Source organism: Lichenostomus cassidix, chromosome W, assembly GCF_008360975.1.
Source record: "Lichenostomus cassidix isolate B80296 chromosome W, HeHo_3.0, whole genome shotgun sequence".
Lineage (NCBI taxonomy): Eukaryota > Metazoa > Chordata > Aves > Passeriformes > Meliphagidae > Lichenostomus > Lichenostomus cassidix.
Genome location: NC_139510.1, coordinates 9125515 through 9142773, shown reverse-complemented (window position 1 = coordinate 9142773; position 17259 = coordinate 9125515). Strand labels below are relative to the sequence as shown.

The following is a 17259-nucleotide window of genomic DNA, read 5'->3' as shown; positions in this document are numbered from 1 at the left end:
GTTTGTTTTCAAACCAATACACTCATTTATCCTCCGACTCTGTTAGGTAATAAATCACTTAGCAACTTTAAGTTTTGAGCCTGTTTTCCCTTTTTCTGTGCGTCCTGCCACCAGTGTCCTTTCTCAACTCCTGAATCCGGTGTGTGTTTAACAGATTTTTTTCTCTCCCCTCTCCTGCACGTCTGTGGCAAGAGAGAGCAGAGGTGCCTGCCATTTAGTCAGAGTCAAACCCTGACATCCAGGGTTATATAACTTGTATTTCACCTCTAGTTTAGCTGAGTCATTCCCAGAGGGCTTTTCTGGTTAGCCAAAGTAACAGGAGTGAGCAAGGATTTTAGAAGGGCAACAAGGTCCTCATATTGTAAGGTTTTACTTATCTGCTACATCTCCCTTTTCTTTGTTTTTGTGTTCCATTGCTAAAACAGTCTGCACTGGTAAATCCATTATCTTATTAAGAGTACTATTGATCCTTTGTTGCACACAAGGTAAAATACATGGGATACATATCATAATCAACAAAAACACATCAAGGATAACTATGCCATACATTACTAAGCGTTTAAACCATACCCTGAAACTGAGGTTGTCAAGCCATGAAAACCATCCCCACCAATCATCCTCATCATGTTGCTGCAGCTGTCTAGTAAGCTGCTTTAGGTTACTGATACTTTTATGGATAGATTCTGAATGACCACTCATATTCATGCCACACATGCCATCGAATTCTTCGCAACCATGGCCTTGGGCCAACAGCAAGAAGTCAATGGCGTCCCTGTTTTGCAAGGTTGCATGTCGCACCGAGTCAATGTCAGTTAGCATTGCTGAAAGAGGGGCACTAGCAGCATTAGCAGCATTAGCTTCCTTTTCAAGCCAGCAGACAAGTTTATTTAAAGAAGCCAAAGCATGAGCAGTACCTATTGATGGTATTATGCTGCCAGGGATGCACTCGGAGGTATTCCAGAAGGTTAACTTTTGTCATGGTTCGAACACCGGCCAAATGCCAGGCACCCACAACAACTGCTCACTCTGCTCTCCACTGCCACAGCTGGGCAGAGGAGAAGGAAAAAAAAGTTAACACAAAAAAGGTTCATGAGTTTAGATAAGGACTGTGAGAAAACACTTCAAGGACAAAACAGGCTCAACTGAAGTTGCAAAGTGAGATTTATTACTAACAGAGTCAGAGGAGGATAATGAGAAGTAAAATAAACCCTTAAACACACTGTTCTTCCCCCAACCCCTCTCTCCTTCCCACCAACAGTTCAGGGGAACAGGGCATGGGGGGGGTTTGGGTCAGTCCATCACCAAAATCTTCCGCTGCTCAGGGAGAAGAGTCCTTCCACTGCGTTGCTGTGGGGTCCCTCCCATGGAAGACAGTTCTCCATCAACTCCTCCAGTGTGGGTCCATCTCACGAGCAGCAGCACACACACACGCTGCTGCAACGTGAGCCTCCTCCCACGGGCATACAGTCCTCCCAAAACTGCTGGGCCTGGGTCCATCATCCACGGGGTGCAGATCTTCAAGGCCGGGCTATTCCATCTTGGATGCAAGGCCTCTCCCATGGGGTCTTCCACTGGATCACAGCCTCTTCCAGGCATCCACCTGTTGCGGTTGTTAGTTCTTTTTGTGGTGGCATGGCAATTCGCAGACCTTACCGGAGAGCGTCTCTGCCCAGCCCAGGTCAGCGCCTCAGTGCACCAAACCCTCCCTCCGAGGGCTGGTCACTGTGCTTCCACTGGCCGGGGAGCCCGATGGCTAGCTCTGGTTTCATCTGTGCTTCGCAACGTGGCGGTGGTGAAGGAGGCGAGAAGGGTCTATGAATAGTGACCACAAGTTGTTTATTCACATGGTCCACCAGAGGCCAAAGACCTCCCAGGGACAGAGGCACTGAGATGCAAAGACCTCATGCAAAGACATCCCTGGTGCAAAAGACTTCGTGGATGCAAAGACATCCACATGCAAAGACAAATCATGGCGGAGGGTTAGGGGTTTTCTATAGAGACAGGGCAGCAGGGACAGAACACTGGCCCAGTGATCTCTGGGCACAGGGGCAGTACATGGGCGGAGTTAGAGTACAGGAACCAATAGGGAAAACCCGAGTGGGTGGCCAGGGGCGGGAAAGGCAGCACAATATGAGAAGGATAGACAATAAGGAAGAAAAGGGGTGGGGAAACTGCAGCTTGGATCACAACATCCACCCACTCCAGCATGGGCCCCTCCCCCACGGGCTGTGAGTGGATCTCTGCATCCCCCGTGGACCGCATGGGCTGCAGGGGGACAGCCTGCTCCACCATGGTCTTCACCACAGCCTGCAGAGGAAACCCGGCTCCAGCACCTGGAGTGCATCCTCCCCCTCTTTCTCCACTGACCTTGGTGTCTCCATGTTGTTTTCCCTCGCATGTTCTCACCTCCTTCTCCTTCTCTGGCTAGAAAGAACTGCGTGCACTCTTTGTTTTGATTTCTTCTTAAATATGTTTTCACAAAGGTGTTACCACCATCTCTAATTTGCCCAGGCTTGGCCAGCGGCATGTCCATCATCTTCAGGGCCATCAGAGGTTGGCTCTGCCGGACATGATGAAAGCTTTCAGAAGCTTCTCACAGGAGCTATCTTTGTGGCTTCCCCACTACCAAAAGCTGGGCCAAGCAAAACCAACACACCTTTGTGTAGCATTGGGGAACAAAGGTAACGATCTCCTTGAGATGGAATGCAGAAATCTGTTTATTAGCAAGAGAACAAGCCTTCTTATATCCTCCATTTGGGTGGGATAGACATGGATTGGCCTGTCAATCACATGTCTCCCCATCTAATCACCATGCAACATCCACGCGTCTCGCTGACCAATCCCTGCCTCATGCAGGTGTCCTTTCGTGAGCAAGAGTGTACAGAAATGAACAAGATCTTAACAGCAAGGCTTTTTTTCTATATACCCCATCTTCCCCTTCTTTGTTTATTCAATGAAAACATAAACCATACCCCAAAGCCGAGGTTATTTAGAAAAATCGGAACATATAATAAAGCAAGAACCTTTGGAAAACACCAACATGAAAATATCAATTCGCACACACCGTGATCAAACCCATTTCATGTGGTGACCTGTGGAGACACAAGCATAACCTCTGCCCCATCTTAAAAATCTGTCATGTCGGCCCCCTGACTCCCCCTTCTTCTGTTTTTAAGCTGGGCTGTCAGTTTTAATAGCGTTTGGGAGACCTAAAATGGCAAAGCAGGTTAGCCAGTGCCGAGTGACATCACGGGCCTTCTCTCCGGTGCGTGTGGTTGCCATTAAAAACAAGTGTTTAACTCTGTAAATGAAAAAGGAGGATAAGAGAGCTCTTTAAATGAATGGAGAATAATTTACAGTATTAGCGGTTTCTGTATCAAATTAAATTCTGACAAAGTCATCCCCCAGTCGGAAGTTTGTGTGGCTTTGGAGTGTCTGCAGCTGCTCCCTGCCTTTTAGAAACAATCATGCTAATACTTGCAGAGGATTCTTAGAAAACATTGAAATAAAACAGTAAAAGGTTGAAACTTCAGGGTGCAAAGCTATGGTAAAAAGTGTTTGTCAGGGGTTGAGAATTTCTTCCCATTCCTGTTACTAAGCAACAAATAGTTAGATGTTTAGAGCGATCAAGTCTTTTGTAAAAGACAAAAGCTGAGCTTGGGCAGGGCAGGGTAAGGGTAGAGCCAGCCCTTGGAACTCTCTCTCGTGGTTTGGACACTGAGGGGAGAGGCTGCTCTTTTTTTTGCTCTTCGCCTGGGACCAGAGGGAATCCAACTGTGCCCTGTTTTTCTCTTCTCCTGGCTGGGTGAGCTTTGATTCAACCTTTCTCCCCACTGGGAAGGGCACGTTTTCCCCCGGGCTGCGTTTCCTCGTGGCTGCTGCCGGGAGAGTCCCGCGGCCTCTGCTGCCTGCCCCCGCCCTCTGCCGCATGAGACCGCGGCGTCTGCTGTGACTGCAGAAATCCTCGCTGCCTCGCTGGCCGGGGAGAGAGAGAGAGAGAGAGAGCCGGCGCCCGCCCCTGCTGTCCTGCTTTCTCGCTGCTCCGGAGCTGTTTTTCGCCGCCCTGCGTGCTTCTCAGCCTTTTCCGCCATTACCAGCTGCCGGACGCTGACCTGACCCTGCGCCACAGCGCCACCTGCAGCCGCTTGGGAGTCATCGCACCTGCCCTGCCTGGCCGGGAGCTCAACAGCACCCCTGCTGCTTGCAACCGTGATTACACCACACGGGAAAAGGCTTGGCAGCTCACAAGTCATCTGCTATTGGTTTTCTGGTTCTAGTTGTGGTTGCTATTATTGTTATTGTTTGTTTATAGATACTAGTAAAGAACTGATATTCCTTTTTTTTTTCCCATACCTTTGCCTGAAAGCCCTTGATTTACAAAATTAAATAATTCTAAGGGAGGGAAAATCACATTCTCTGTTCTAAGGGAGGTTTCAACCTCTCTTGGCAGACACCTGTCTTTCAAACCAAGACAGTGTTTCAGATCTATAACTACTAGAGGCCAATTGAGGGGAATCATTGCAAGTGATGGAAGTCCAGGATATAGAATGTAGGTGTGTTAGGCCGAATCTATATTTATGGTGGTTCCAAATTGTCCTAAAATATCCCTTCCCCATAATGTACACGGTATGGTAGCAAAAAATGGAGGAATCCAAGCATTTTGCCCGTCAGGGCCAATAACAAGCCGGAGGTGAGCATTCTGTCTAGGGCGCTGCATTCCTCCTACCCTGGTTAGGGTCAAGGTGGAGTTAATTGTGGGCCAATCAATAGGCTATTGATTGCTTTTTATGATGGAGACATCTGCTCCAGTATCAACAAGACCTTTAAATTTTCTGCCCTCTATGCTGCATAGCAGGGTTGGCTGAGCTGTTGTGATAGACCCTGTCCAAAAAATTTGTGGCTGGCCTGTGCTGCCAAAACTACCTGTGCCATGTTTACCCTCACCACCAGGAGTTTTATTTGAAAATGGAATTAGCTGTGGTAAACACTGACCTGCAGGTACAAAGCAAGGTGGCATGGGAGTACACAGCATAATCTGTATTTCACCCTCATAATCTGAATCAATAACACCAGGTAACTCAAAAAGCCCCCATTTTGTGGTGGAAGAATGTCCAATTAATAAAGCATGCATATCATTTCCATGTGGTCCCCACACTCCTCTAGGAATTAAATGCACTGAGGTGGTCATAAGGGTTACTGACTCTCTGGTGACCAAATCCAGTCCTGCACTGCCTGCAGTTGCCAAGTGTTTTTTTGATTCTGCGGACCTGCCCCCCGCCAGCAGTTTCACAACTGCAAGGCTTCTCCTCTCGTAGTGTAACAAGAGCGACACTCAGTAGCCCAATGTTCCCTTTTCTGCATCGGGGACAATCTCTAGGAGGCTGTTTGGTTTTCCCCCCCCTTGGTGTGGACAATCTCTTTTAAAGTGACCACACATACTGCATTTAAAGCAACCTCCCTCTTCCCCCCCCAGAACCCAGAGATGTGTGGCTAAAGCTGTAGCCAGAGGCCAGAGAACTGGTGTTGTAAGTGGTAGAACCTACACTTTGACATGCCCTGACCATGTCTGTGATATCACAAGTATGCGGATTGCAAACAGTGATCAACACTTTCCCACACATCATTTGCATTTGCAAAAGCAAGCTGCCACAATAAAATAGTTCGGGCTTCATCGTTATCAACTTGCTGGGAAAGCGTGGCTTGCAACCTATCGAAGAACTCCACAAATTATTCCACTGGACCCTGCAAAATCTTAGCAAAAGACATATTAGAATCCATGCCAGCCCCCCCCCCCGGGAGGCGGCGCAGAGCCTGCAGAGCTAGGCATGTGATGATATCATACACATTGCATCGGTAGTCCGTCTGCACCATGGAAGTTGCATGGAGACCTTCCCATCACCTGAGTTACAACAACAGGTGGATTTCTGCCCTGCAACGCGTCCACCTGAGTCATACACAGTTCATAGTCTGTAAGCCAAAGCGTGAACTGCATCATGGATAAAATCATTTTCATTATGCTTTTCCATTTTGTAGGGGTAAGAACATAGGTAGTACTTATGGACTCCAAGTAACCTGAAACGTGATAGGAAATTAAACTGCTTTCCTTTACCAATGCTCTCAGTTCATTAATAACTTTATAAACTTAGTCTTTGTGATAAGGGCACCGATTCAGTGTGTAGATAACAGGACAGGCTGTAACAACTTCAAAATCACCTTCTTTCATCGTCTCTTCTTTACATTTTCCCCAATGCTGCACGGCGACATTGTCGTCATGGCAGCCTTGCGATGTCGCTGTTGAGCAGCTAGCAGAGTAAAGAACTCAGTTCTCAGTGGCAAGAAGGAAAGACCTTTATTGTTTTGATTTCATCATATATATAGACTTTTCAAAAGTCACCCAGATTGGTCAGTCAGAAACCTCCCCCTAGGCCTGATTGGCCAGGCCTGCACCGTCCAGATCTTGGGACACTGTTTTTAATAACATCCAAACTTTATCTTTATTTATAAAACACAAAAAGAATTCTCATGGGAACGACCTGCGCTAGCCACATTGCGCCTCACTAGTATTGCTCCAAGGGGAAGACGGCTCCATATCTGGGCAGATGCTGTGTGGCCATGCCGGCCGCACCGGCCGCACCGCTGCCGCCATGTGTTGGTTTGAAAACAAACCAGTGGGAGATCACAAGTCAAGATTGAAATTAAAAATAAGTGAAATAATACAAGGAAAAGCACTGACAAAATCAGATACAACCTAACACCCTGTTAGGGTGGTAGTAGCAGTCCAGTTGAAGCGGTGATCCTGTGAAGGTCTAGTCTCCAGCTGAAGATCCAGTAGTAGCTCTGGTCCTCTGCGAACCCAGTAGACAGGGCTAGCTCAGGCAGTTCCAAGGCCAGGTTATATCCACGTGGGAACACCTGGTTCCTCCCTCCTGGGCAGAGCATCCCACAATGGGATGAGATAAGTCCATGAGTCACACGGTGGGTCCCTGATGGCCCATTGCCTGTCATGCGGGGTGGGTTGTTAGCAGCTGGTAACAGCTAACAGATGGCCCATTGCCTGTCATCCGGAGTGGGTCATTAGCAGGTGATAGCAGCTAACGGCCCACAGCTGGTGGTAATAGAATACTTAACTACATCTATATTGCAACCTAGGACATTATCCACCCCTTATTCTATTACCATCTACAGAGTTCTCACTCAAGATAAGGTCCCCTTGTGGTACACAACGGGTTTCCCCATCTGCCATCATCACCCACCAAGTATAACCAGGTCCTTGGGCAAAAACCACTCCACGGATGGGTTTGCCTTTGCCTGAGGTGGGACTAATCCAAACAGTCTTTCCTAAGAAACCTCTTACGTGTATCACAGGGACTTTATCTCCATCCACTGTGTGCAAAGGTTCGGACTCGGCAGGACCGGCTCGATTGATAGAACCCCTTGTGTTAACCATCCAGGTGGCCTTTGCTAAGTTCAGTTCCCAATTTTTGAAGGTTCCCCCGCCAAGTGCCTTCAAAGTTGTCTTAAGTATTCCGTTGCACCGCTCAACTTTCCCAGCAGCTGGTGCATGATAGGGGATGTGGTATATCCATTCAATTCCGTGTTCTCTAGCCCAGGTGCTTATGAGGCCATTCTTGAAATGGGTTCCATTGTCAGACTCGATTCTCTCAGGGGTACCATGTCTCCACAGGACTTGCTTTTCCAGACCCAAGATGGTGTTCCTGGCAGTAGCATGAGGCACAGGGTAGGTCTCTAACCATCCCGTGGTTGCTTCCACCATGGTCAACACGTAGCGCTTTCCTTGGCGGGTTTGGGGAAGTGTGATGTAGTCAACTTGCCATACTTCCCCATACCTGTACTTTGACCATCGTCCACCATACCACAGAGGATTCACCCGCTTGGCCTGTTTGATTGCAGCGCAAGTCTCACAGCTGTGGATGACCTGTGAGATGTTGTCCATGGTCAAGTCCACCCCTCGGTCATGAGCCCACCTGTATGTCGCATCTCTCCCTTGATGACCAGAGGCATCATGGGCCCAACGAGCTAGAAATAACTCTCCTTTGTGCTGCCAGTCCAGATCCACCTGTGACACTTCCACCTTGGCAGCTCGGTCCACCTGCTCGTTGTTACGATGCTCTTCATTAGCCCGACTCTTAGGTACATGTGCATCCACGTGTCGAACTTTCACGGTCAGCTTTTCTGCCCGGGCAGCGATGTCCTGCCAAATCTCAGCGGCCCAGATGGGTTTTCCTCTGTGCTGCCAGTTGGCCTTTCTCCAGCGATCTAACCATCCCCACAGTGCATTGGCTACCATCCAGGAGTCAGTGTAGAGATAGAGTCTTGGCCATTTCTCTGGTTGCAACAGGAGCAATACAACGGGTAGATAGTTTCCCATTTGAGGGAAAATATAAAGGGTAAAATACATTACCCACATAGACAGGCTGAGCATCATGGTGATAGGATTTCCGAGTTTCCCCAGGTCGGGCCGCACGTTGGGCGCCAAAATATGTGTTGGTTTGAAAACAAACCAGTGGGAGATCACAAGTCAAGATTGGAATTAAAAATAAGTGAAATAATACAAGGAAAAGCACTGACAAAATCAGATACAACCTAACACCCTGTTAGGGTGGTAGTAGCAGTCCAGTTGAAGCGGTGATCCTGTGAAGGTCTAGTCTCCAGCTGAAGATCCAGTAGTAGCTCTGGTCCTCTGGGAACCCAGTAGACAGGGCTAGCTCAGGCAGTTCCAAGGCCAGGTTATATCCACGTGGGAACACCTGGTTCTTCCCTCCTGGGCAGAGCATCCCACAATGGGATAAGTCCATGAGTCACACGGTGGGTCCCTGATGGCCCATTGCCTGTCATCCGGAGTGGGTCATTAGCAGGTGATAGCAGCTAACGGCCCACAGCTGGTGGTAATAGAATACTTAACTACATCTATATTGCAACCTAGGACACGCCACCACCGTCACGCGGGCCACTGCTGCACACAGCACTTGAGTCCACCTCCCATTCCACATCTGAGGGTCCCGGGTCAAAAAGATCGAGTGGGTCAGTATCATATTCACTGACCTCGGAATTGTAGGAACTAGGCACAGGCGGAGCGAATGGCTCAGGGAAACTCACTTCTGAATCCACAAAATGGTGATTCGCGCCGTTCTCAAATTCAAAATGGTGGCCATTGGTGCACTTTTTGGTTTCGGCGCACTTTTCAGTTTCAAGATGGTGGCTGCTCGCATGCTTTTCAGTTTTGGCGTGCTTTTCTTTAAGAGCTGCCATCACCATACTCCATGTAGAGAGATGGCTACAAGCTTTGAATTTGCCATTTCTGGCAATATCAAAGAGTCTCTGTCCCACTATCTGCCAGGTCTCCAATTCAAAAATCTTGGCAGAGGGGAAATCTTTTACATGCACGGACATCCAGTCCTGCAACGCATTTAAGTTAGCATTGGAGATGTCTACATTTTTCCAATGCAGGAGTCCTCTTATGGAATCCAGGCTCCACCTTTGTTCCAGGGATATTTTTCCTCCCATTCTTCACTGCTGCTCACCTGAAATATAGGTGTGGGCACACGTGTTCTGGTTCCTTTCCCAGACCTTCCTTTTTCTTGTAAATCCTTAGTCTAGTAGGGAGATGCTACCGGTGCAGTCTATTTCCTTCCACTGCCTTTTATAAGTCCCTGGATCAGGCTCACCCTTTGTAGCATTGGGGAACAAAGGTAATGATCTCCTTGAGATGGAATGCAGAAATCTGTTTATTAGCAAAAGAACAAGCCTTCTTATATCCTCCATTTGGGTGGGGTAGGCACGGATTGGCTGCGCACCTGTCAATCACATGCCTCCCCATCCAATCATCATGCAGTGTCCACACATCTCATTGACCAATCCCTGCCTCATGCAGGAGAAATTCTTTTGTGAGCAAGAGTGTACAGAAATGAACAAGATCTTAACAGTAAGGCTTTTATCTATCTCCCACACCTTTAGATCACATTTTTTGTGAAGAGCACGTGTGCTATGCTTAACCCAATGCTGCACCACAGGAATTAGAGCAGTCCAATTGGGATGAAACAGGGTTAGTTGGCCAATGGTGCATGGTCTGCCAACAGCTTTGCCTAGTATACCTTTCCAGGCACGCTCTCCACATATTAAGAGCAAGTCTAAGGGGAGAGCAACAGCGCTGATGCCAGGTGGTAATTGACTTTCCAGGGTTCGATTACACCACAAGGAAGCGTTGCTAAAAATACCTTTAGGAGACACATCAAATTAGCACTGTTCATATAAATGCCAGACGTGCAATTAATGTAAAAGAATAGCAAAGCATGCAAAGTCCATAGCATGTCTAGTTCCTGTGGCTGCAAAGGCAAAGCTGGAAAATCATGCAACCTTCTTAAATCTTTGTACCATGTTGTCGCTGTTGAGCAGCTAGCAGAGTAATGAAGGCACCAGTTCTCAGTGGCAAGAAAGAATAACCTTTATTGTTTTGATTTCATCATATATATAGAGTTTTCAAAAGTCACCCAGATTGGTCGGTCAGAAGCCTTCCCCCAGGCCTGATTGGCCAGGCCTGCACCATCCAAGTACTGAGACACTGTTCTAATAACATCCAAACTTTATCTTTATTTACAAAACACAAGAAAATTCTCATGGGAAAAGCCTGTGCTAGCCACACCATGTCTCACCTATTCCTGTGCTTTTTCGCCAGGTTCCCTGGCACCACCACCTGGGCTGCAATACACCTGGTGCCGTGCATTCTTGTTGCACACTTTCATTGTACAGCTTACCAAAACTCTTCTTGTCGATGAGCACTCCTACCAAGCACGTGCAAAAAGGATCACTGGGGGTCGACATAGAAATGCACATAGTAACGGTGTGCGTAACATTGGCAAGGGTGATCCATATGTTTGCTCTGTCCAATCTAGCACTCGCAGCGCCTTTGCCAATCAGGCACACACTGTGAAGGGACCCATTTTAAGTGATGACCTGTGGAGACACAAGCATAACCCCTGCCCCACATTAATACATCTACAGGTTCTGTCCATTGCCCTGTTAACAGGTCCTTTACCATCACTGGAGGTCTAGGATGAGCCCTTGTATGGAAGGAATATTGCCTCTCGCATGCTGTTTGGCCAGTTTCATCTTGATTTAAAAAATTGAGACCATACAAGGCTTTTGTTAACCTGTCATGTGGGCACCCGAACTCCCCCTTCTTTTGTTTTTCAAGCAGTTTTCAATGTTCTGTGGGCACGTTCAACAATAGCTTGACCAATAGGGGAGTGGGGGATACCTGTGTTGTGGGAGACAACCCATTGTTGTAAGAATTGGTGAGTCTGTTCAGAGGTGTAAGGTGGCCCATTGTCCATTTTAATAGTGTCTGGAAGGCCTAAAGTAGCAAAGCATGTGAGCCAGTGCCAAGTGACATCGTGGGCCTTCTCTCCAGTATGGGCGGTTGCCATCAAAAAACAAGGAGTATGTGTCAACAGATACAGGAACATATTTCAAATGATGGAATTCTGGAACATGAGTAACATCAGTTTGCCACATAGAATTGGCAGTGAGGCCATAAGGATTGACACCTTCTGTCAAGGGAGCAGGAGCAACTCTGTGGCAAGAAGGACAGGACAGCAAAATGTCATGAACTTGCAAGGAAGTTAATTGAAATTGCTTGTGTAAAGAGCAAGCATTCAGGTGAAAAAAGTCATGAGACAATTTAGCCTGTGCGAAAGCATTTGGTACAATACCTGGCATGACAGTGATATCTGCACAATTATTACCTTCCACGATAGGGCCTAGTAAACCTGTATGAGAGTGAACGTGTAACACATAAAAGTCATGCTGTTGGTTGTTAATCAAAACCCACAGTGTCTGCAGCTCTGTAAATAAAAGTGGGTAATCAACATATCACAAATATGAGGATTCCAAACGGAAAATCACATTAGCAGCATATGCCGAATCAGATATAACATTAAGTGGTTCGTACGAAAACAATTGAAAAGCATGTCGGATAGCGGCTAATTCTAAAACTTGCATTGAATCATTTTGCAATGTCAGCACCCTTTTATGTCATCGGGCAGAGTCACCCTTACACCAAACCACTGCAGCTTTGCTGGTTCTGCTGGATGCATCTGTAAAAACAGTCAGTCGGTTGACAGGAGTCATGCTGCAGCAGCGTTTTGCATATAGGGGGAGGCTACACACCTCCGTCCACAGATGCTGTAAAGGGCAGTGGATAGACAATTGTCCTGAAAAATCTGCAAGTGCAATTTGAAAGTTAGTGTCCTCTGATAACAGCCATGACAAATTGTCTTTGCTCGCAGGTACGTAGATGACATGTGGGTCTTGGCCATTGAGCATCTGCAGCCTCTCTCTGCCTTTCATGATTAACTGCGCAAACATGTCATTGACAGTCCATACAGTCTTTGTTGCAGTATGGGGTAAAAACAGCCATTCCAAAACATGCAAAGGATCATTGTCATTTACAAACCACTGAAACAAAACTTCAAAAGGTTGGCATTTACTAGCAACTATGGCAAGAGAAACGGTTTTATCAGGGTCCCATCTCCAGCCCTGGCAGTTTTCCAGTGCCTGAGCATTATGCGCAAGGGCTCTCAGCCTCTGGAGTTAGCTGACAGGAAGAATTGAGATGGGGGTTACTTTTGAGCAAATCAAACAAGAGGGGCAAAAGTTTGGTGGATAAACCTAAAATAGGACGTAACCAGTTCAAGGATGCTAAACATTTCTGAAAATCATTTAGAGTTAAGGTTTCTTTAACACAGAGTTTTAGTGGCTGAGGGCAAATGGTCTGTTGAGTAATTTTTCACCCTAGGTAACACCACAGGGGCTGGTGCTGCACTTTCTCAGGTGCAACGATCAATCCCACTGCTTGAATTGCCTAAATTACATCCACCTGTACAGAACACAAAACAGAATGATCTTTAGCTGCAAGCAAAATGTTGTCCATGTAATGGTATATGGTTGTAGTAGGAAATTGGCAGTGCAGAGGTTACAGAGTAAGGTCAACCACTCTTTGGCATATGGTTGGGCTGTTGCACATGCCTTGCGGCAACACTGTCCAATGATACCTTTTCATTGGCTCGGCATGGTTCAGAGTGGGTACTGAAAAGGCAAAATGGGGTGCATTGTCAGGGTGCAATGGAATATTAAAAAAGCAATCTTTTAGCTCTATAACTATTAGGGGCCATTTGAGAGGAATCATCAAAGGAGAGGGAAGTCCAGGCTGTAAAGCACTCATCAGCTCAATGACCGCGTTTACCGCTCGTAAGTCATGCAACAGTCGCCATTTACCACTTTTCTTGGCTATGCAGAATACAGGAATGCTCCATGGGCTAGAAGATGGCTGAATGTGGCCTAGGGACAGCTGTTCATCTACAAGCTGGTATAGATTTTGTAGCCATTCCTGACGTAGGGGCCATTGAGAGACCCAGACACGGTCATTTGTCCTCCATGTGAGTTTACATATCTTCAGTATCTGTGTTCAGAATGGCTGATAAATGGCTCTGTCTTGGGAATGTCTTTTTTATCACATCCTATCTTTGTTCGGGTTTTTTTTTCCTTTTGTTTTGTGTATAGGATGGTCGCTGCCCCCCCCATCCCCTGGCAATCTCAGATAGGTGGGAGCCAGCCTGGGATTTCCTGCGAGAGTTGGGGGGGAGGAAAGGGGAGCTCCGCCTTTTCTGTCAGCGCGGGGAGTCGGGTAGGGAGGCAGCATAGGTCTCTCTGAGGAGAGATACTGTTGCATGTGAGTTTGCTTGTTTCTTTTTGTCTCTTTCCCCTTCGGCATTGTGACTGGGTTTACTGGCTTGTTTTTCTCTGCCTCTCTGCTGTTTTGGGAGCCCAGAGCCAGTGCGTGCCGTGCCGGGACCCAGGACCAGGGTACCCATCCCCTGCCGGGAGCCGCCCCAACTCTGCACAGCCTGATCCAGGGACTAGCAACCGCCGGTGAGCCATCCAGGGGAGAGAATACCCGCTCCATCCTTGCAGTTTTTCTTCTACTGCTTCAGTTCTTTTGCTACACTGTAACCCAACACCCCGTGCCTGCCAGGACACACCGCGGCTCCTGCCACAGCTGCGGAGTTTCTGCTATCTCTTGCTTGCTACCCCGGGTGAGCCAGACCTGCCGTTCCAGCTTGCTGCTCTGAGGTCCCGGCAAAAGCCTATCCTGCCATCCAGCCTGTCCACCATTATCCACGTGAGAGAGGGAGCTGAGCTCGCGCCACAGCGCCCCCTGCAGCCACGAGAAAATCATCGCACCTACCCTCCTTGGCCAGGAGCCCAATAGCACCCCTGCCGGCTGTGACCGTAACTCCACCAAGGGGGAGGGTGTGTGACAGCCCAGAGCAAGCCGTTACTAGGTTTCTGGTTGTCTTGGAGTGATGTTATGATAATTCTGTATTTTTCATCGTTACCTTGTATGCTCAGAAATGTGGTCCTGTAGCTTTAACTGCATTCAGCAGCGGAGAAAAGCACGGGTTGTTTTGAAAACTTTTTCCCCAAGCCTCTCTGCAGGGGAGCGAGGGAGAGGAGAAGGAGGACTCTGGAGACTGCTGCTGCGGCGGCTGTCGAAGTTGCTAGCTCTGTTCCTGTAGTTTTTTTTTCTTCACCATTTTTTTATGGACCCCGTTTTTCCCAATTTGCTTTGTCGCCCGGAAAACCCAAGAAGCCCCAAAGGACAGCAGATGAGAATCCTCCAGGGAGCTACTGGAGCAACTCTGCCCAGCCCCTGGGGGCCCCCGGAGAGGGGAAACTTCATCTGAGGAAAAGGACACTAAAGTTCACCTGCTGTTTACTCAGGTTTAATAACTCCTTTTCCCCTGTTCTCCCCTTCCCCTGTGCCTTGCAGGGCACTCTGCATGGTTTTGTTAAAAAATAGCTTTTTTTTTCTCTTTCATCTAAGAAATTCTGTTGTGGGTGGGGGGAGGGGGTGTCGTATCCCTTGGCTCTCAGAAGAAGTGTTTGTTCGAAGCGCTCTCCACTTAGAAAATTTTATCTTTAATCCAAGACACTGCTTTTGTTTGTTTTTGCTGACATTGTTTGTTTGCCTTGTTACAAATACTAGTAAAGAACTGTTATTCCTTTCCCCCTATCTTTTCCTGAAAGCCCCTTAATTTCAAAGTTAAAACAATTTGGAGGGAAGGGGGGGGGGGTCATATTCTCCATTCCAAGGGAGGTTCCCACCTTCCTTGGCAGACACCTGTCTTTTAAACCAAGATAGACCCCTATAAAAAAGATCACTATGTGAATCTGATTCTATGTGTATGGTGGTCCCAAATTGTCCCAGAAGGTCTCGTCCCCAAAATGTACATGGTGCAGCAGTAATAAATGGTGCGATTTGGACATTTTGCCTGTCAGGGCCGAGAACAAGACAAAGGTGGGTGCTTTGCCTGGGGCTCTGCATTCCCCTGACCTCAATCAGAGTCAAGATGGGGTCAATTGTGGGCCTGTCACTGGGCCATTCACTGCTTTTAATAATGGAGTCATCAGCTCCGGTATCAACAAGCCCCTTGAATTTTTTACCATCTATGGTGCATACCATGGTTGGCTGAGCTGTTGTAATGGCACTTGTCCAAAAAATCTCTGGCTGACCAGTGCTGTGAAAGCCTCCCATGCCATGCTTACCCTTTCTGCCAGGGGTTGTACTGGAAAAGGGCACAAGCTGTGCCAAATGCTGACTGGCAGGTTTAAAACAAGGTGGCACAGAGGTCGAGAGCATAATTTGTATCTCACCCTCAAAGTCTGAGTTGATAATGCCAAGCAGCACAAAAGCCCCAATTTAGTTGTAGAGGAGCATCCAATTAACAGAGCATGCATATTATTGCCAGTTGGTCCCCAGACCCCTGTAGGGACTAAATGCACCTAGGTGGTCTCGAGAGTTACTGGTCGGCTGGCTGCCAGGTCCAGGCCTGTGCTGCCAGAGGCTGCAGGGATGAGTTCGCTTGCCAGGCACTTTTCTTCACATTTGTTTGGTTCAACGGAGTGCATGAGCTTGCCCCCCGAGGCCGGTTTCCCAGCTGCATGCATTCCCCTTGTAGACTGTAGTGAGAATGTCATTCATTAGCCCAGTGTCTTCCCTTTTTGCAATGGGGACAGTCAGTAGGAGGGAGTTTTTTGCGTATTTTACTGTCTTTTTGTAGAGGACACTCTCTGCTGAAGTGGCCACTGGAGCCACAATTAAAACAGTCTCGTGCCCTCGATACCTGTAAATGAGCGGCTAAAGCCTCAGCTAGAGAGGTAGTATGATGGCTTGTTGAACCCCCATTCTGACAGGCCTTAACCATCTCTACTATATCAAAATTGTTGTGATTGCGCACAGTAATGCTTTTTTGCAGTCATCATTTGCGTTCTCAAAAGCGAGCTGGCGCAACAAAATAGACTGTGAGTCATCGTTATCAACCTGTCGGGAAAAGTGCAAGCTGCAACCTATCCAGGAACTGTATATACGGTTCCTATGGACCCTGTAAAACTTTAGCAAAAGACATATTAGCATCCTTGCCTGCTCCTGGGATTTGTCACAGCACTTGAAAAGCTATGCAGGCAATAATCTCGTACACTCCTTGAGGATAGCCTGTCTGCACCACGTTGTGCGAATACTGACCATCACCTGTTAGCTGAGGAACAAGGACAGGTGGATCTCTTTGTTGTTATAAAGCTCAGGCCTGACCAATGCATGTTTCGCAGTAGTTAGCAAGCCAGACCAAAAATTGTCATGGTCAAAATCATTTTCATCATGCTTTTCCAATCACTAGGTGTAAGAACATAGGCTGTGCTTATGGATTCCAAATAGATTAAAACATGCTGGGAAGACGCACCACTCACTCATACCAGTTGCCTTAATTCTTTGACAATTGCATAATCTAAGTCTTTGTAAGCAGCTGGTTGGCCCTGTTCATAAATAACAGGACAAGCAGCAACAACCATTAAATCCCCCTGTTTCATAGCAGTCTCTTTGCATTTCTGCCAGCGCAGTGCTGTAGCATCACCATCCCATAGAGGGTATAAATCTGCCACCTGCCTGGGATTTTTGGGTCCAGGGTCGAGACGATAGCCTGGGTCAGGATCGCTATCAAAAGCAAACATCTTCTCAGGGGATAACTTGACCTTGGGGCCAGCCGGGATGTAGTGAACAATTGCCGAAGGAGTGGGGGCCGGGGAGGCCGGCGCTGATGGAGCGGCCACAGAGGGGGCTACCGCCAGGGGAGCAGGCGCCAAAGAAGCCACTGCGGGGGCAGTGGCTGGTGGAGAGGCTGCTGTGGG

General features: G+C 47.8%; 2 long non-coding RNA genes across 2 annotated transcripts in view; one reads left to right on the top strand and one right to left on the bottom strand.

The window, feature by feature from the left end:
- The window catches only part of LOC146425459 (uncharacterized), a 227237-nt gene extending 210413 nt beyond the window's left edge, over positions 1 to 16824 (bottom strand). Inside the window, exon 1 of the long non-coding RNA XR_014846559.1 lies at positions 16811 to 16824. This is a non-coding gene — a long non-coding RNA (uncharacterized LOC146425459). The remainder of the gene's footprint in view (positions 1 to 16810) is intronic.
- LOC146425460 (uncharacterized) lies at positions 13691 to 14796 on the top strand. Its single transcript, XR_014846592.1, has 3 exons — positions 13691 to 13747; positions 13847 to 13947; positions 14051 to 14796. It is a non-coding gene; the product is annotated as an uncharacterized LOC146425460 (long non-coding RNA).
- Positions 16825 to 17259: the final 435 nt, after the last annotated feature.